Source organism: Sinocyclocheilus anshuiensis, unplaced genomic scaffold, assembly GCF_001515605.1.
Source record: "Sinocyclocheilus anshuiensis isolate Anshui unplaced genomic scaffold, SAMN03320099.WGS_v1.1 scaffold207, whole genome shotgun sequence".
NCBI lineage: Eukaryota > Metazoa > Chordata > Actinopteri > Cypriniformes > Cyprinidae > Sinocyclocheilus > Sinocyclocheilus anshuiensis.
In genome coordinates, this window is record NW_015551045.1 from 5,258,228 (window position 1) to 5,265,126 (window position 6,899).

A 6,899-nucleotide genomic window follows, 5' to 3' on the forward strand; every position below is an offset into this window, starting at 1 on the left:
GGAATCTCAAGTGAATGCTAGCCAGCCATATAAATGCAAGGCAGTAAGCTCATTGGCTGCATATGCAGCATGATCCAATCAGCTTGTGCCAAGTCGTTTAACTCTCTGAATATCATCAGTTACGTTAACACCCCGTCAGAATGCGCCATCTAGAGTTTCATGACTGAACTATATATTTGTACTGTTTAATATTTTTTTATGAAACCATGTTTTTTAAGAATTTATATATATATATATATATATATATATATATTTGCTGAATGTAAAGTTCAAAAGAACAACAATTATTTGAAATATATATTTACACAAGTATATTATGTCAGCACACTTAAAACCCCATGGCTCAGTAGTTGTCTGTGTATGATTTGGTTGCAGGGCATTTCAAATGAAGTGGAGTGAACTTCTACAGACGTCCCCTGATGATTGTATAGGAACCTGTGAATCGTAACGCAGCTCTAATGACTCCCACAGGCTCGTGTTGCCCATTCCAGCAGGTTGTTTGTTATATGCTGTCATTATTATTTCCTCCTGTCAAAACTACAGTTTCTGTGACAGATGCACCTGCCATTCAGATTTTTAAAACGGGATATTTTTGTCTTGATATATGTCATTTCTGTTCTTATAGGTTTCTTTATGGTAAAGGAGAGCAGTTCCACCCGAGAGAGCCAGTATGTACGTCAGTTCCATGTCAAACCGGTGCCTCAATGACAGATGGCTGAGCAAGCGTGGTAAAATCATTTGTGAATGTAGATTCCGTTGCAGCCATCTATGAAGGTTGAGTTCATCTAAAGATGAAAATCTTTAAATCATCATTTTCTCACACTCATCATTCTAATCCATTCTTTCTTTGGTGCAGCATAAACATTTTGAAGAATGTTTTTTGTCCATACAGTGAAAGTAAATGGGCTCCAGAATAACTGCATTGTATGGGTAAAAAACAAACAAAACAAACAAGCAAACAAACAAAAAGTATTACGTAGTTTGGCATAATCTTTCATTAATATTTCATGGAAAAAATATATTTAAAAAAACTGCTTCGCATTATTCATTGTTTTTTTATACTTGACACATTGTTTTTATTACACAAACTCTAATTAATGGTGCTAACAAACAAAATGGTGAAAAATAAATAAATAATTCAGGAAACGACCCTCATAACTGTGTATTGAGGTCAGTAAGTCTCTTAAATATCAGATAATTTGACCTTTTTATGACATTATTTAAAATGTCATGTGGTGCGACTTCCCCAAAACTAATATTTATTCATTCAAAATATTTGTAAAAAAAAAAAAACTTGCTAGCCTGAAAAATATATTAAAAAAAATTATCTGATACAAAAGATACAAATTACTTTCTACTTGATGGTTACACAAGATGACATATTTAAAGTAAAAAATGTAAGCTTCTCTTGAAAATAGCATAAAAGGTTATTGCAGTGAAAGTCATCAGGGTCTATAGACAATCAAAGAGAGAGAGAGAGAGGTAGAAAAAAAGACATGTTTTATTTTTTCAAAATATGAGACAAAAGTCACAAAGGAACAAAGTGAGGTGTGAGTAAATGACAGAATTTTTATGTTTAGGTCAATTATTCCTTTAAAAACAAACCTTTTTGAACATCTTAAAGGAGACCTATTATTCCCCTTTTTACAAGATGTAATATAAGTCTCAGGTGTCTCCAGATTGTGTCTGTGAAGTTTCAGCTCAAAATACCCGACAGATCATTTATTATATCATTTTGAAAATGCCTATTTTAAGTGGAACCAGAAACACACTGTTTTCGTGCATGTCTCTTTAAATGCAAATGAGCTGCTGCTGCTACCCGCCCCCTTTTCCAGAACAGGGCTGTGCCTTTACAAGTGTTGCCAAGTCCGTGGTTTTCCCGTGGAATTGGGTTACTTTAACACTGTTGTTGCGGGTTGTTTTTCATGTCCGCGGGTTGAAGCGACCCCAATAATGTGATATTTAGCCCCTAAAATGCGAATTTTACCAGGGGAACCCCACCAAAAAACATATATTTTATCCCCTGAAACGCAATTTTTATCAGGGGACCCCCTCGAAACGCGATTGGGCTAGCTTTGTGCTAGTTTTGAGTGGCAATTGGGCGGGTTTTGTTGTGAACACCTGGCAACCCTGGCCTTTACAGCTGGTTCCTCAGATACTCTGCTAAAAAACATGTTTGATTTTGATTATCATGAAATCATGCGTTTTAAACCATATTAGTTTAAACTTATGATAGGGCTATACAGTTTTCTGAGCGCGCACATCCGAAGCACGCACACAGAAAGCGGCTGTCACACAGCATGTGCGTACTGAGTTAAGTTCTCTTTTGTGTCTTATTGCGCTTAAACTGTCAACCCCACTCAAGTTTATGTTAAAAACACACATGAGTTACAAAAACAGTTGGTTATGTCCATGGCCGGAGTGGGACTCATTTTCAGCCCTGAAGTTTCATGCCTTAGACCAGCCCACTTTAGTTCATGACTGACTTTATTAAAAGAATGTAATTAAAACCTCAGTATATAAGTCTGCAATAGTGCACTGTTCTCTACAGCCTTGTAATTCATTGTATTTTTCTAGAGCTTTTCTTTTGATGTAAAAATCTTAACTACAGAAATAGAAAATAAGGGGCAAAATTTTATTATTATTTTTTATAAAGGAAATTAAGCAACAGAATAAGGGACACTTAAAATATTTGTAATGTACCATAATGTATGTCTGCCTGCAGTTAAAAAGTTCCCAGAAAAAAAAAATCACATTTGTTTTACTTAACCTATTTATGTACAATTATTCTAAAAAGAATTTTAATGCCATACAAAAATGTCATCGGTCTGAGTAAATTGTAGCCTACCGTTATAGAATGTGACTGCACAAGTAGTGTAGTCATTTAGGAGGTGAAAATGCTGTGAAATTACATACAAATGGTATAAAATGTTTAAATTTAAAAGCATAATAGAACGTCTATGAAAGGTCAGTCAATAAAAGCAATTTAAAAAAAATGATTCAATATAATTAAAATACAATAGTAATAATTATTTATTAATGCTTTGCTCAAGTTTTCTTTAATTGAAAATATGAATTTTGATTCATTCATAGGCTATGGTTGAAATAAAATATTGTTAAAAAATGCAAGTGCCACTGTTTAAAAAAGTTATTTTTCACGCTTTCTGGTAGATGCCGATTATAGCACTTAAACGTGGAAAAAGTCAGAATTTTATGATATGTCATTAAGTTTGAGAAGGTTTTTTTTTTTTTTTCCAATAAACAAACAAACAAAAAAACATTCTGCGCTCGCATAGTCCAGCTGCAACAGTCCAACAGTTGCAGTTTCTCTATCTGTCCCTTTTCTTCTAAAGGTCTCTCCTGCGCATTGAGATTTTTGTGCCAGCGGCAGCATGATTCTCCACAATCCGACAAGCCTTCAGCTGCAAAAGTAAAGATTTCCCAAGTGTCTGTGACAGACTAAGCCGATTGTCTCAATGTGTGGCCTGTGTCAGGATTCTAGCTCTGTCGCAGCTGGACTCATGGCTTTATTTCTCACAGGCTATTTAAATTCGCCATTGGGATTCAATTCACCATTTTGCTCCATTGTTATGTGCACGGCAGCAAGAGAGTAGTGTTAAAGTTTTAGGTAAACTTAGGGATCTTAGAGGTTTTTCCTGCCACTGTCGGCTTTGGATTCTTCACGGAGGGTTTGTGAGGCGCTATACTATTTTTTGTAAAGCTGATTTGGAAGGATTTGTATTGTGTAAAGTTCTATACAAATTCATCTGAAATCAGTTTAATGACTTAAAGGCACGTCATGTGTTATTTTCAACTGCTAATTATATGAATCAGCATATGCAGCTCTGTTCCAAAATCTAGTGAGCAGCCTACATGCAGCTTAAAGCATCATAGGCATGCTTCCAACATGAAGGAATAATTATACAGCCTTCTGAGATGCTGAATTCGAAAAGAGCGTAGCATGTATTTTCCATGAAGAAGAAAATCCTAGTATGCAGCATAACATAAAACAAAAGCAAACTGAAATCTTTTTTTTTTTTTTTTTAAGAAATCAATACTTTTATTCTGCAAGGATGCATTAAATTGACCAGAAGTGGCATAAAACACAACACAGTTTCTACAGAAATATGCAGCACAGCTGTTTTCAACATTGATAATAATACAAATGTTTCTTGTGCAGCAAACCATCAGAATGATTTATGAAGGATCACGTGAGACTGAAGACTGGAGTAATGATGCTGAAAATTCATTGCATCACAGGAATAAACTACTTTTTAAAAATATATTCAAACAGAAAACAGAAAAAAATTGCTATATGATAAGAAGTGTTAATATGAAGGAAATTGACCTCTATTTAGAATTTTGCATTGTGTTGTTTTAGGGTTAAAGGAAATGTCCATATAACATCCTTGCATTAATTACTGATACATTTTCTATTTTTATGCTTTTTTTTTTTTCTTACAGTGTGCAGATTTCACAATGCCGTCATCGTTGTTGATTCGATTTTCAAGATCTTAAAATGTTATTGTAAAAATTATTTTAAAAATACATAGCACTCCAAAGATGATCTAGAACATACTTTGAATGGAGATCAAGTGATTCAAGCTAACTTAATAGAAAACAAAGTGAAGAATAAGAAGAAATTTAAGGATCATCTTGTAAACACTGTAATTATTGTATGTGAAGGACTGGTTACTGTCAGACTCTGTTCCATGTTTTGTTTGTGTCTTGCTCCCCAGGTGTTCCTTTCCCATGTGTAATTTGTCCCAGGTGTTCCCCATGATGTTTATTGCTCCCAGGTGTGTCTCGTCATCCCCTCCTCCTGTGTGTGTGTATAAAATGTGTTCCCAGTCCCAAGTTCTCTGTCCGCTGTTGTACGTCTTCCTGTGTACGTCTTCCTGTGAACGTCTTCGTGTGAACGTCTTCCTGTGTTCGTCTCCCTTGGTTCCTTGGTGGTAATAAAGTCCTGTTAAACGTATTCTCCAGCGTCTCCTCGTTCCTCGTGTGTGTGCAACGTGACAGGTTACTGCTGTCGAAAGCTCATACATTATACATGCCATAGCCCACGGCCATAGCAGACATGATGAATAACCCACCAGACATTACAACACTGAGGTTATTATAGCAACTCTGAAGAGTACTGATTTCTTCAATAAAAGTTTGATAAGATAACTGGACACCGGAAGCATTACATAATTACACTGTATTAGTAAAAGGAAAGAAATTCACTCTGAAATGTTCATTATGCAAGTCTGGTTATTAGGGGTGCACTATTAAACCAGATGAATCCATTAGTGTTCTGATCCAACAGAAACCTCGGGCTCTTACAGCAGTCATTCAGCCATCATAAATGCAATTCAGAGTGAATGAGAATCATCAAAATTATTTTTGTTGTTGCCGTTTCATTTAAGTAACTTTGTCTTCTAAAATTCTGTAGGAGCAATACAATTACACACAAATGAGACAGTTTGTGTAAGAGCGCAGAGTTTTAATGACTCATCATAACTCAAGATCATTTGTGACTGCATAAATTGACTAATAAATGCTTGAGATGCAGGAGACTTTGCTCTCCTTGTAATCATACTGCTTTTCTATAAAAAATAACTGATATTTTAATTAAACCTCATTTGTGATTTTTCTTTCCTAAAGGCCTGTTCGCATCATGGATAATAACTACATTTATGAGAATAGTGATGTTCAGATTCAGATTTTGAAACGGCGTCATGAACTTGCAGATTTTGACATGATTGCAGAGAAAAAACTGGCATCATAATCAACATACTAAATCATAATAAACATACACACTGCTTCTGGAAGACACGTGACAAATGAAAACAATATGTTCTAAAAATCAGCTCAATTCATAGTCTGAAGAATTTTTTTGCACATGCAAAATTCATGTGTTCTTTATTGAAGGGGCAGTTGAAACCGGATTAAATACTTTGCAACGAATATTTTGGCAATACATTTAGCAGAGATGCAAATAGTCTGCAACTGAACTGAATCAAACCTGGATCAAATCTGTGTGGAGCTTAATGTAAGCAAAACTGAACTCTAATTAGGATGAATTTTTAAAAAATTTAAACAATTTTATTTTTAAACTTTACATGGGAGTATCTGCCAGTTTGCATGTCCCCATTCATAACCATTAGATTTAAACTGGTTACACAGAATTGAAAGAAAACTGAATGGAATTTTGGGTTGCACACACTTGTCATTGTTACAATGTAATTACACAAATAAGAAATATTATTAATTAACAATTATTATTAATTATAGTACTTACTATGGGGTTTGGTATTGATTATTACGTACACTGTAAAAAAAATTCCGTAAAATTTACGGTAAAAAACCGGCAGCTGTGGTTGCCAGAATTTTACCGTAACCAATACATGTAATGTCCAATACAGTTTTCCACCGTATATAGTAGGGGAATTTACCGTTAACCATTTAACAGGTTTTTACTGTAGCATTTTTACAGTCTTTTACCGTTAAATTCACGGTAATTTTTTACAGTGTATGTATTAATTATGCAAATTTTACTGTTATTATACTTAATTATTAGTTTTACTTTATTTAAATTACTTTATTTAGTTTACTATTACTTAGTATACTAAGTACATGTAATAATCTATAACAAGGACACTGTAAAATATTTCGCTTTATATAATTTCTATGAAAATTAGGAATTTGTCCTTTTCCCTCAATTGTTTGTTCAACCCTGTTATACTGTAACATTTCCCTATTAAAATTGACCTGTATCAACTAAAAGCATGCTTTTCTTAATTCGGTGATCAGTATTTTATCACATCTAGGGTAAATCTAAAAAATATGATACTGCAATGATTAATATCTAGTTTGGTTGCTAGTAAGTGCCTTAAACAAACACTCAAAATGTC